The 14,363-nt window shown below is 41.4% G+C and overlaps 1 long non-coding RNA gene across 1 annotated transcript in view; it reads right to left on the bottom strand.

Annotated features, from left to right (window-relative positions):
- LOC116670532 (uncharacterized) overlaps positions 1–13,670 on the bottom strand; it is a 15,741-nt gene extending 2,071 nt beyond the window's left edge. Inside the window, exons 1-2 of the long non-coding RNA XR_004327052.1 lie at positions 13,660–13,670; positions 1,459–1,466 (exon numbers count right to left, since the gene is read on the bottom strand). This is a non-coding gene — a long non-coding RNA (uncharacterized LOC116670532). The remainder of the gene's footprint in view (positions 1–1,458; positions 1,467–13,659) is intronic.
- Positions 13,671–14,363: the final 693 nt, after the last annotated feature.

Below are 14,363 nucleotides of genomic sequence, written 5' to 3'. Positions count from 1 at the left end.
TACCACTGAGCCACAGCCACCCTGTACTTAGGCTACTGCCAGATTTGACAAGTCAAACAGTAAGAAAAAATGTGACTACCGTTAGCTGTGGTGCAAATGCAGGCAGCTTGTGCTATTTACATGGATAAAGAGCTTGTTTGCTGTACTTGCTTTACAACTATAGTGCGTAGTAGGGATGAGCGAGTACAGCATTATCTGTATCTGTATCTGTATCTGTTAACACAGGAATTATCGTATCCGGATCCGTACTCGGACTGGCGGGGCCAACCGGAAGTGGTCAGATTTAACCAGGAAGGGTGGGTTTCTTGAAGTGCGGGGTTTAACCGGTATGTATTTAAGCAGCAATTGATATGAGTTGATCAGAAATGTGATATTTATTGCTGATTTGAAAACTATTTACATGACAGCATCGAGCTTCAGATCAATGGTGTTGTCATGGTCAAACAAAACAACTATATACAGAACGTTTTGCAACAATGAATACGACACATGCGGTTGCAATTATGAACTAAAGTAATGAACAAGAGTTTTCATACTCAATATAACTTTCTTTTTTTAACTTTTTATTTTTATGATCAGTGTGATTTTTTTTGTTTTTTTTTCTTATTTCCACACCAGGTGTGTGTGTGTGTTGTGTGTGTGTTGTGTGTGTGTTGTGTGTGTGTGTGTGTGTGTGTGTGTGTGAGTAAAGAGGAGACACAGAGAGGAGAGAGAAAGAGAGAGAGGGGGCGGGGGGGCAGCTGACAGTAAAAAAAAAAAAAAATCTCTGATGGCAGAGACGCAACGGGAGTCACATTTAAACCAAGCAGCAGTCTGAAACCCACGTTCACCAGAAATCTACTGGTTACTATGTAAGGACTACAAACCCCACGTTCACCAGAAATCTATTGGTTACAATGTAAGGACTACAAACCCCACGTTCACCAGAAATCTACTGGTTACTATGTAAGGACTACAAACCCCACGTTCACCAGAAATCTACTGGTTACTATGTAAGGACTACAAACCGAAGTAAAAAAAACTGAAGCTGAAGAAACCCTAAACGTTAACGGAACAGATCCGCAGACCCGACTGACTGACAGAGAGAGAGAGAGAGAGAGAGGAGAGAGAGAGAGAGAGAGAGAGAGAGAGAGAGAGAGAGAGGGAGGCCGAGGGAGCGCATTTCTCCATGTTCTGTGTGTGTGTGGATCCGAGCGTGTTTGTAGGCGGGGGGGGGGGGGGGGGGCGCTGTGATTCTCACAGACGCTGCGCGGCCAGTGAGGAGTTGTATTCAATCCGAGCACGGATATTGACTCATATTACTCGTATAATACTTGTACTCGGCAAAAGTGCTTTATCCGTACCGGATACTCGTTTCAGCCGGGTACTCGGATCACCCCTAGTGCGTGGTTTCTAAGTAATGACAACAACTCTGTCATTGCATTCACATGACACAAGTCTTTTGTGATCACACACCACCCCCACCCCTCTACAATGCAGTTCCTTGTAACCAAGGAGGACACGGTGGTAAAAAAACACAATGCCCCCTTCAGAAGAGATAATTATCTTCACTCGAGTTTCTGTCACTGTACAACACCATTTACTAAACCAAGCCTTACTGAGAAATACAGAGAGACTTTTAATGAGCTAATAGTCTTACTTAGCTTTGTATTAACTCATTTGGCAATGGCTTGAACGTAACAGACGTTTATTAATATAACTACTTACACACTAAAGCTTTAACTGCATGTTTGCATGTACATAACAACTCTTAGTGTATCCTGTGTTATTTCAAAGTGTAGTACCAAAAATAAAAACTACATATACAGTACATAAGGTACAATTAAGCTCATAAATGGTGTGGGCAGTGTATAAGGATTTGATGTATGGTGAGTAAGCAAGCACTGCTCTGGCATGCACTCACTAGAGTAGATCACTTAAGAATTTTGAGTGTATATTAAGTTTGTGTTACATTTACATGAAATTACAATTTTAATAAAATAAAGATAGTTCATACTGGGTTGGATTAACAGGTGATTCTGATCAATAATATACTAGAAGTCAAACGTAAGATCAATCAAATTTTTAGAGAGACACATGAATGTGATTATTATGGACAGCTGTTGTTTAAACATTATGCCAGACTTTTGGTTCTCACAGTAGTTACCATGTGGTTACTGGGCGGCTGTGGCTCAGGGGTAGAGCGGTCGCCTGCCAATCAGAAGGTTGGTGGCCCTGCAGTCCCATGTCAAAGTGTCCTTGGGCAAGGCATTGAACCCTGAGTTGCTCCCAATGCTGCACAATTGGAGTGTAATTTTGTGTGAGTGTTTATCTGATGAGCAGGTGGCACCTTGTACAGCAGCCTTGGCCACAATGTGTGAATGTGTGTGAATGGTTCCTGTACTATGTAAAAGCGCTTTAAGTAGTTGTTAAGACTAGAAAACTGCTATATAAGAACAGTCCATTCAAATTTACATAGAGGTATTACTGTGCATGTAATCATATGTCAATATGACTACACTTAAAACTGGAACTGCACATCTGTTACACTCAGAAAAAGCAGTCTGAGACTGAAACAGCTCTGATCCCTGTTGTCTTTTGTTGATTTCTTCTGTCATTTCGGTCTTTTAAGAATGGCAATTTCACAAAACCAAGATAAGGGATTAAACCGGGATTTCCCAGTTATCCTGGGTCAATCTAGCCTTTACTCGGTTTCACAAAAGCAGAGGCACCTTACCATGGAGATTTATTCTTTACAGAGCAGGCTATCAGCCAGGATATATTAATCCTGGAACCTTTTCTGTTCCCTCAGCAGTGCTTTTACCTTAATGTTATCAGCCCGCATTAAAATACAACAGGTGCATATTGCTGTTCAATTAACTACTGTTATTATTTAAAGTTGTGACCATTATTTTTATAATTATTTATGTGACATTGTTACTGTTATATTCCTGAATGAAGACTGCTGTTCATAAAATATTATGTTGAGATAATTAGAAAAGGCTGATAAAATGAAGTCTGTTACTAAGGGCAATACATAACATGCTGTACATGTATGTTTCTTTAGTGGACCAATGCAACTTGAATTATTTTAGTTTATGTTTTTTAATTCTTTAACAATGAAGGATCATGTTTGTTCCTCTTCCGTGTGCACTGTATTTGGCATTCTTAGCACACAATTTGTGTTGTCCAGTGAACTGGGACTACTAATTTGGGCGTACCATTTTTAGAACATATCCTAATTGTACAAACCTCCCAAAATATAGACTTCACTGGACCAGTGACTATCTAGTGTTGTAGGTTACTGTACATTCATGTGACAACAGGGACAGGACACCTCTATGTTGTGCTGGGGGGAAATAACTGATGAATATACTCTGTCACATTGATGTTTACAGTGTGCATGGCATTAGACACTACAATTATCTTTATAGTTTCTAGATTTTAGAGTCCAATTTCTTCAGTGTCTTTCTTTTCTTTGTCCTTATATACAATGGAGCAAAGCGTATATTTTGTAAAGAAGGAAAGTTGGCGTCTGTAAAAAATAAATAAAAAACTTGAGAAAAATCATGGCAGATAATAGCAGACCGACTGAATGATAGCCTAAAAATATACATTTATAAACTGCTGCTCTTAACTCAAAGCATTCAATGAGTCAGTTGTCATTTGCAAAAAGAAACACTTAACATTTATTAAAAGGGAGCAGTGGAAGTTAATATAACGTGGGAAAATTATATTTTAGCCCATGAGAGATAGGGAGAAACGGAGTGAAAGAGATATGTTTGCATCATATTCTAGTGTAGAACATTGATCTTTATGGTAAATTTCCAGAGTAACATTATCTTCTGCTTACTTTTAAGGCAAAGAGTACAACTATTAATTTGTGCAAATGATTAGCCTAATCCTTGAATGGTATGATTATGACAGTTTCAATTCAGAGCAGTGATCAGTTAATGTATATATTTAGGCTATTTAGGCATTCAGTCGGTCTGCGATCGTCTGCCACGCTTTCTCTCGCTTTTTCTTTACAGGGGCTGTTTCTTTTGTTTCTTCTTTCTTTTTTACATATAATGTCTTTCACATTATCCCTAAGAAGCTGCTTCTCACTCTGTATAAAGTATGAACAATGCATATTCTCCATTTTAGCATCAGTAAATCTGTTATCAACCTCGTGGTCTGTTAAAGAAAGCCATGAAGGCCCATCCAAATTACTTCATCCTCGTCACACCTCCTCCGCCTGACTTGGCCTTTGTGAAACACATCTAGCCAGGATGCACAGATTAGACTAGGTCAAACCTCACTTTTTTGGTTATCTGGGATTTATAAATTCTGCTTTTTTGAAACAGCCCCCTGGTAGTCGAGTTGTCACGGATTTGTTTCTTTGTTAGTTAGTCACTTCTCTTTAGTTTGTGGGGGGGTTCTGGATTTTACTTGACACACACACACACACACACACACACACACACACACACACACACACACACACACACTTATTTTGTTCTTTTTGGCCAGACCTCCAGACTCCCATAGTTTTGGTTAAAGCACTAATAGTTGATAAAGTTGTAAATCCACTTTTATTTACTTTAGCTAATCCTTGGGTTTGGTGTTCTTCAATATGTTGACGGCCACATTGAAGTTGTGTGGTTGGTTGTGGCGTAACACCTTTCTATAATATTCTATAATAATATGCCTTTCAACACGCCTCTGTGATCCAACTCATATACTATGATCTCATATGCTGTTACTACAATGACAACACACATATTTTAACAATAAAAAACCAAGATCATCTTGATGAATGGCTTCTGTGGATTGTTTTTCTATGATATATTTCTTTCTGGTGCAAAATGAAAGAAGCCATGTTTGATTCTGAGGGACTGCCACAGAAATGGGACATTTACAGTTAATATTGAGATTGCTGCAAACTCCCTTCGTAGCTGTGGATGAAATAGTTTAACAGGTTTTTCTGTCATCTACCAGTGTGTTAGTGGGAAAGAGGGGTTCATAATATTGCTGGACAAAGAATGTCATTTACATATATATATTGGTTCATTCTGGTTGTGAGAACAATGTGGTGGAATGAGCCAAATTGTGATTGGGGAAAAGTGCTATATAAGTCCATTTACCATTTACTGTGTGTGTGAATTTGAACAAGACAGACTTTAATATGAATTGTGGTCACTTGTGGTCTGGAATGGGTTAGTAGCAGGATTTTAGTAATACTGAAGTCATGAGTCCGTAAGTCCTTCCACTGCCTCTTCGCCAACTTGTTTGTCTTTTAAAATTTTTAAAATTTTAAATATTCTGGGGCGGTCTCCAGTCCACCCAGTAAAAGCGTTTGCCCCATGTAGGCGAGTCCTGCAGTGCCCCTGCAGGGCTCGGAAAATACAGCAAATGCATCACAAAGCTTCATTTCTACATCACTAATGTTTACCATGTTCACCATCTTTGTTTAGCATATTAGCATTTGTTGAGCATTTGGAGGAGCTTTTAGAGTCACTTTGTGAAACTCTTATAATATATTTAATGTAGACATGCAGTTCTTTTGAAGGAGGTGCAACCTGAAGTGGGACACAATGTTAAGGCTGGCTTCCACAAGACTGCTGTCTCCCTGTCTATTGTGCGTGACAGTAGACATCTTGTGTTAGTCAACCAGAAGCACATAAAACACTGATGCACATAAACGCTCCACAGCACACAGACTAGAATTGTTCCACTATCTCAGTCTCTGTGGGATAAATCAAATACAGAGCAGTTGTTTTGCTCCACTCTATTCTTATCTCCCAACTGCTTCTTCATGGTCCAAACCCTCTGTGTGCATGTGTGTGTGTGTGTGTGTGTGTGTGTATTTGTGTGTGTCAAGGTTACAATCAATAACAAAAAAGAACAAAATAACTAAAACTAGATGAGGAAAAAACATTGTCATTATCTGAAATAAAAATAAAAACGAGGCATTGTAAAAAAAACGATAACTAAACTTAAACTCTGTCTGTTTGCAAACTTAACTAAAATAAAATAAAGGTATTAAGTCAATATCCTTAGTTGTATATCTTTCCGAACATGACATTTTCCGTAGACATGTATAGTTTCCGACTGGGAACCCAGAAATTCTGACATTTCATGTCATATTGAACACCACATAGCCCGTGCTACTTGCCTGGCATCATGGGGGGGGCAAGTTGGAGGGTGGGGGTGTGGCCTTGACCAACTTTGCTTGTTTGAAAGCCACGATGTCGCTTTCTCATGGGGGGGGGCGACATTTTCTAGGTGTGCAAAGCAGAGAAAGGGGAGGGAACTTTTATTTTCTCATAAGAAGAGCAGGATACCCAGGGCTCGGTTTACACCCATCACCATAACTAGCCACTGGGGGGCCATAGGCAGGCTTGGGGAACTCATTAATGGTAAAAAAACTCATAAAGTGAAATTTTCATGCCATGGGACCATTAAGAAACAAACACGAGGAGGTTAACCTAGCTCACCTTAACAAGGTAGAGGAGAAAGCAAAGCCCCCTTTCCCTGACACAGAAGCTAATCCCGGTACAGGGCATGGATGGACGGGTACAGGGCCAGGCAGCATGACGGAGACAACAGCAGGACAGAGAACACTACAGGAGGGCTTTCACCGGTGACCTGATAGCTGGTTAGTAAATACGCAGGAACACCATAAGCATGCTAGCATGCTAGCTCATTCTCAATGGCAAATTACTGCTACAACACACACTAGTTGACCATAATCTCCAAAAGAACTACTTCCTGTCCCTAATGTCAAATTCTCTGCAAATGCATGATATTTTGAATAACGCTTCATCCGAGGCGATTGTTATAAACGGACACTTCACAAGAGCATTAGTCCGCAACATTCGATCTATATAACCAGGGCCTGCCAACTTTTCCAAAAACCTGGAGTGAGATTTGGGGGGGGCCAACCTATTTTGCCGCGTACAAAGCATTTCCTTTGGGTCTTTATTCTTTAGGTTTAAATGGGATTTGGATATTGGTGGATGGGGGACTCCTAGGGGGTCGGGGGGTATGCCCCCAGGAAAAAAATTTGAAAATAAACCATTAAATTGGCACTTCGGAGAGTTTTTTGCAAAAAAAATGGAGGAAATCAAGTCTTACATGACATGTGCAACTTAGGGTTAGGAGCCTTTGTGTTGTTGTGCAAACAGGTTTTAGGGCATTCAGCAGTACATTATTAAACTTCTTATGGATTATAAGAACTGACCACCAATGTGCCAAACATAATGCACCACTTTGACGAGGACAGTAGCAGATAGTCAGCAACAGTGACGAAGATGTGGGTCTGTGGGGAAAGGTCCAGGGGTCCCTGGTGTAGGACAGGGACCAAAGTTAAATAATGTTGAGGGATCAACAGACCACGGAATTCTAAAGAATGAGAACCACTAAGTTAATAAATCAATCTTAACCTTTGTGCAAATGTTCAGTTAATGTTTGGCTTTATCCTCTGGCCCCACGTACTGTTTTTACTTTTTTGTGAAATAAAAGCCTATTTGTTCATTTTAAAAAACATCAAATAACTATTTACAGTCATTAGAGAGAAGAGGTTCGAGATGCACAATAGTGGACCAACGTTGCAGTATCGGATATATAATTATATATATATCTATATATATTATGTATATATAGGCTAGTTATAGCTCAGGTGTGTTTCACCAGATTTCTGCTTAATATTTACAACTCTTGGACCATAACTCCTCCCATGGGTCGAGATGTGGAGAGGTGGAGTGTGTTAATTAATATAGTCTGTGTGCCCATGTCTATCCTCCGTGATAGGGTAATATCTTCAGAAAGTCTGCACAGACGCCGGGCCCATTTGGGTCTTGGTCTCGACAGGTTTAGAGGTGGCCGTACGCTGATTCTTTATCGGAGGGACTACACGTATGCAACGCGGCACTGCCACCAGCAGAGCAGAGTCCAATACAAGAACTGAAGTGGCTACACTACAGCCGCGCCTGCTCACCTCATCGGTACAGGAGAGGTGGACAGAAGCGACCGGACGGGTCTGTAATACTCAGAGCACATAGGCGACTGAAGCCGGGGAAAGGCACCTGGGATGTCTCGTAGAAAAAATGTTCTCATTTTGCGCCCATTGAAATTCCACAGACAGGGAGCGCTTCCTTGAACCCCCTCACAGTTCTGAGAGCACAACTAGTCGATCACAAGTGCTCCACAGGTAAAAACATAGATAAACTCATCCTGGTTGTCAGAATTATTTTGGACGATATTTCCGGGTCGACACTTCGCGTGAGAAAGCGGAGGGGTGTTGGATATTGATAGTGCGCGTTGTGACACCAGTCAAATGCGTGTGTATCACGGCAATGCGTCTGAGAGTTGGCAGCCTGAAGAACACTCTGGAAGCCATTCATGAATACAGTAAAATATTAAAGTTGGGGGAAGTTTAAGTTTATTTGGCTTATGTGTCCATTTCGTACCGCATTGATGATTTCAGTCGTCCCGTCAGGAGGGAGGATGAAACATTACGCAGTCCCACTATGCTGTACAACGCCTAAACGGTTTTGTTCAAAGCTGAAAATGCAACTGTATTTGACAGATGGACACGATGTATGTGTACTGACAAAATATCAGCTTTCGTTGTGATGCGACGCTTGGTAAATTACGTTTAATTAAAAGGGTTTCAACTGTCCCGCCTTTACCCTATTATATTATGTGTCTCTCTGGTCGCTGCGGCAGCCACAAAGTTGTGTGTTTACAGTGAGGTCGCGTCCACCCTCGTTCCTAGGGAAACACCCCTTGGCTATCCCCTACCCCAAACCCTTGGGGACACCCCTCGGTCCCGCGGAACGCGCAAAAAAAGAGGGGAAGGGTCAAGGGTAAGGTGGGAGGGGTTAGACAGAGATTGAGATTCAGCAAATGAAGGAGCTGCTTCCCAGCGAGTCTTCCAAATATGGATGGACTTGTGAATCTCTAGAGGGCTTTCGCAATTAGAAAACAGCAGACCATACACCACAGTAAATGTGGCATGTGAAGTTAGTAGAATGTCAAAGGAAAAGCTTGTTGGAGAGCACGCAAAACATAAACGCAAATGAAAGAAAAAACAGGAGCACATTGCCCACTATGCCTCTAAAAGAGAATAGATGTGCCAGTCTAATTGCAAGCTTAAATATGATGTATTTATTAGAAGTAAGCAATAGAACTGACCCGTCCATAATTACAGATTTACGGTAAATAACACCCCGAGACAATGGAGCCAACCGCGTGCAGAGAAACAGAGTTTAGACTGTGTCCATAATCTAGGCCGGAGCAACATAAATTACAAAACGCCGCCTCCTGATGAGACAGCTGAATTCGAAGGTTGATGTTCAAGGTGCATTGAAACTCCGGCAAACTCTGCAGGATGGAACGACTGGAGCACATCCAGCGCTGACGTGAGAGTCGGGAAGCTGGGGCCAGCTGTGCAGGTCAAAGCGGGGCTGTGCGGGATTAGGTGTGACGATCAAGGCAACATCCAGAATGCAGTCGTGCGTAGGTAACTTGCGAAGAAAACTAGCCATGCCAGTTGCTACCCGTTTGTACTCACATGTGATAGTGTGGAAGTCTTGCTGCAAGAATTTATGCTAAGCTCCATATACCAACAACAATTAAAATTTAATGGAAAAACACATCAAATTTAGTAAGCCTTTTTTGACATGGACACACTGTATCATCGGGCCCACGCGGCATGCAAGGTCTGTGAGCAAACAAAACAGAGTTATGGTAGTGATGGGCAATACAGCCTATGAAGCTTTTTGTTTTGTTTAGCTTTTAGCATTGTATTATTATTTTTTTTATCTTGGCGTCTAAGAAATAGAAAAGCCAAGGAATGGCAATTCAGGTGCTTTCAAACTTTTAAGAAGAAAAGAAAAGCGCCATTAGTGGACTCAGAAAATACATGGTTCCATACGCTTCTATAGGGCTGTCCTAGTTTATACTCACGCTTTGTTGCAGTCTCTCTAAAACCGCCAAGGTGCATCAAAAAATACATTACTGTTAAGAAGCAAAGGTTTGAGCGTATTGGAAACACACCATAAACCAACATGCAACTGCCTCAATGCCAAGGAGGATTGTGAACAGTTAACTTGATATAAAATATTCAGGGACATACTTGATCGCCTTTTACATCCTTGTAGGATACGAGTCAAGTACTTCGAAAAACAAATGTATTATGAAAATGAAGGTTGAAACAATATCTGTAAAAAAAATATGCTGGCAAAATATCTACTCAAAGGGCTCGATTTGTTTCAGAATTCCTGATAAGCATTTAAAATTAATTGCTGTCTTTTGAAAATCTGATACATTTTCATAGGGTAATAAAATATTAATTGATGAATAGTTATCCTCCGGGAACCATCACCTTATTGTGGTGGAGAGGATTGTGTGTCCTTTTTCTGTTATATCCTGGGACTTTGTCTGGAGCTTTGTCGCTCCGGTATGGTCTCCAATGGCAAAGGGTCTCACTTTAGGGGCCGACAAAGAATGGTTCAAAAACACTTATGTAGAGAAGAGATACTGACTCTTCCGGAGGAAGCCCGGGGCCCCCGTCTGGGAGCCAGGCCCAGATGAAGGGCTCATCAGCCACCGCTTGGTGGCGGGGTTTTCCATGGGCCGCGGGACAGCCCAAAAAAGCTACAATGGCCCCCTCTCTCTACTCCCATGGGTTCACCCCCTGGGAAGGAACCGCTAGGGTGGGTGCGCTGCCACATGGCGCATGAAGGTCAGAGGCATCGATGGACCAGACCATTGCAGCAGAGGCAGGCCAGGGGCGAGGGCAGGTGTGGAATGTCACCTCTCGTGGGGGAAGGTTCAAAGCTTGTGTGGGAGTGGGAGCACTACCAGTTGGATCTGCTATTAGTCTAACTGAAATAAACCATGTCAAATCACTATGTATGGTGAGGGTATGTGATGATGTGGGGTTATTTTTAATTCCAAGGCAAGGGAACTTTATCCAAGAATGTAACCTGATCCATGAAATGGGCCTGCCTCTATGGGAGTTTAACATAGGGGTCTGATACTCTTATGCCCCGTATTTTAACAATGTTTTTTTGTTTTTCAGTTTGAAGCTAGGGAGTAGTAATAGAGTTGTAATCTTGAGTCCACCGTTTGCTTTTTCTATTGTAGGGAAGTCCCTCTAGCAATCTGGCCTCTTAGTGACATTTGGCTAAACTTTTTTTTTTTTTTGTGATCAATTCTTTATTTTAGCAAGTGCTGGAAGCCACGATGGCATACAGATTCCAGGAAACACTCTGCAATCGACAGACCAAGAGATGTGCGCAGCCTGCGCGCGTCCCATGTATCCGCCCCGTCTCTGTCGTTGTGTTTGGCTCGTCTCATCCGGAGGTGTGTCCAACCATCCAGAGGGTTCAAAAATGCTAATCGCAATAATTTTCAATATAAGGTAATAGATAACTGCGATATCAAACGTCTATGAATTAAAAATCCTTCTGTCATCCCAGAGTTTCTACTTTTCAAAATAAGAGCTTGCATCTGGAATAAAATGGCCTACTGTATCTCTTACTTTTCAAAGTAAAAGTCACTACAACTATCATGCAATGTAAAAATATTGGTGTGTTTTTAATATTTAAAATATATGTCCGTCTACAAATAAATGCAAATTCTTTCCGACAGAGTTCAGCATTTGGTTTTGTTTTTGGTTGGTGTTTTTTTCCACCCTTTCATACAATAAAAACAAATTACACAAAACGCTGGGCGGGAAGTGGAAGAAAAATACAATACGCATTCTGGCCCAAGGCCGTGGCAGCAGAGCATACGCAGTCATGCAGGACGGGTCCCAGAGACCCGAAGCCGATGCCGCAGTAGTACAACCGCATTCTGCTCCGGGTCTCAGAGACCGCGACCGCATTCTGCCCGGGTCTCAGAGACCCGCGACGCATTCTGCCCCGCGGTCCCAGAGATCCGAAGCCCAGGCAGTGCCAGTAGAGCTATGCAGTTGATGCTCTCGTCTGCTGCACAAGCAGTTGTATTTGCAGCAATGTCCCAGTGAAGTTTGAAAACAATATAGGATAACATAATTAAACAAGTCTTGTAAAGGGTAACTGTTTTATTTATATCTTGTTCTGTGTGTGCAGATCCTTGTTACCTTTATCTAGAAAATGCTGGCGTTAGTGTGCGAATGGCTGCGTCGTTGAGCAGGTTTCATCAGATGTAGCTACGTTAATATGGAACAACACAACCATGAACAATCAGAAAAGACTATATGTATGGCAAAATTGTTACTTAACAGGTTTTAACGTTTTTCAATTGATTGACACAAATGTGGTCACGAATTGGCCGTGGACTCCACTGGACAAATTATTCGCATTCGATTTTTGACCCTCTGAAGTTACCATGGTCACACCTCCATGAGACAAGACCGCATGAGACGGGACGGATGAAATGGGATGCTCCATGCTGCAGCCATACCATCTCGAACAGACTGGGCTTTGTCGGGAATGGCTAAAGAGACAGGGGTGTTTCCCATGTCAAGGAAGGATCCTCAAAAGCCCAGAATTTGGAGGATGCCACGTCATCAACTTCATCAACGCCCGCGACAGTACACGTTCCAATGTCAAGAATCCTCCGAATTTTCCAAGGACTCAGTCCTTCATTCATAAAAATTTCCCATAGACAGAGAAGGATGCATATATGGTATCCTTCGCGGTCCCAATCACCCACAATCCATGCGCGGGCCTTTGCGCTCGTTAAAATAATAATAGCGGACCTCAGCGGGAGTTCGAGCGGCATGGCGACGGTGAAGTTATAATTTAAATCTTTGTGTGTGCCGTACATTGTTATCACCGTTATGTTTTACATTAATGTCAAGCTTAACGCTTTAATGCTTGTACAAATTCCTATAATAATTAGGTGATACACCCCGAGCTAACTTAGACTAACTGAACCTATTATATAAATTCTGCTGTTAGCTACTAGGTTGCTGTCTTTGTAAAGTTTAATGCAGGTGGCATATTCATCTCTCTTTATATGCCGTTACCGTATATGCGTAACGTTAGCAGAGATTTAGAAAGTTTGTGTGTTTATCACTGGTTGTATCTGTAGACGGGAGGTAACACTGCACCATGTAACTTCACTAACAACGTTTAACGAAGGCTAACATGTATGAGCACTCCCGTGGTAATAACGGTATGTTATAGCCTATCATAACGTAAACTTGTTGTTGTGTTAATGTCTTTTAACAGGGACTAAGGGGGCGGTCACCAAGGACGGCAAAGCCAGACCAGCAGGAGACAGAGGCCAAAGAAAGATGTTGAATACATTATTTGCTATATTAAAGATTGTCTTTCTAACAATAATGCTTTAAATTAACTGGTTGTCCGTGTCATTAAGTTTTGGGCGTCGTTTATATCATAAACTATTATTGTTACTGTTATTTCCGTAAATTTTGACGTGGAATTGTTTGAGCTGTTGTAACACTCGTAGGTGTACATGTTCAAACATTACTATATACTGTACACACAATATTCACATGAAGGGCGATCAGACAGCTGCTGATGATGGTGTTGCTTGCAGACTGCAGACAAAGGAGAGGTTTAGGTTAGTCAACCTGTCCTGTTACAGTTGCATCACAAGTATATTATCAGGTAAAGTCCACTGTGTAGTTTTCTTCATGAACGTAACAACCTGACCATTACACACACCTACCTTTACTGTGTTGGCGGATTTTTATCAATGGTATGACTTTCATGTTTGACACGTGTCAACAGTATTATTTAATCTTTCCACCTTACAGTTTACTGCATGTCATACCTGCCTGTGGTAGCTCATTAGCTGGTTAACCTTGTAGTTGCTGATCTATTTCATTTCTTGACCTGTAAATAAGCTAATCTATCATGTATGCCGTAAACTGCAAGTAATTTTAACAGCTACTTTTCTTTTTTTAAACATGTATAAGATAGCATCTGAATATAATTGTTGACTTATAGTAAATAATTGAAGTTTCCTCTGTCCAGGTCACAATTTGATGGGAAAATAGACCTTGAAAAAACTATTATATACAAGAGCCCAAGAACTTAATGAACGGACAAACCACGTTAATTAAAGCATTATTGTTAGAAAGACAATCTTTAATATAGCAAATAATGTATTCACATTCTTTTTGGCCTCGTGCCCTGCTGTGTCGTGGCTTGCCGTCCTTGGTGACCGCTCCGTTAGTCGTTAAAAGACAGTTAACACAACATAAAGATGTTACGTTATGAATGCTATAACATACCGTTATTACAGGGAGTGCTCATACATGTCAGCCTTCGTTGACGGGGCTAGTGAAGTTAACATGGTGCGTGAATTCCCGTCTACAGATACAACCAGTGATAAACACCAACTTTCTAAATCTCTGCTATTGCTAACGTTACAGC

The sequence above is a fragment of the Etheostoma spectabile genome, chromosome 20, assembly GCF_008692095.1.
Source record: "Etheostoma spectabile isolate EspeVRDwgs_2016 chromosome 20, UIUC_Espe_1.0, whole genome shotgun sequence".
Taxonomy (NCBI): domain Eukaryota; kingdom Metazoa; phylum Chordata; class Actinopteri; order Perciformes; family Percidae; genus Etheostoma; species Etheostoma spectabile.
This window is presented reverse-complemented; position numbering and strand designations above follow the sequence as displayed.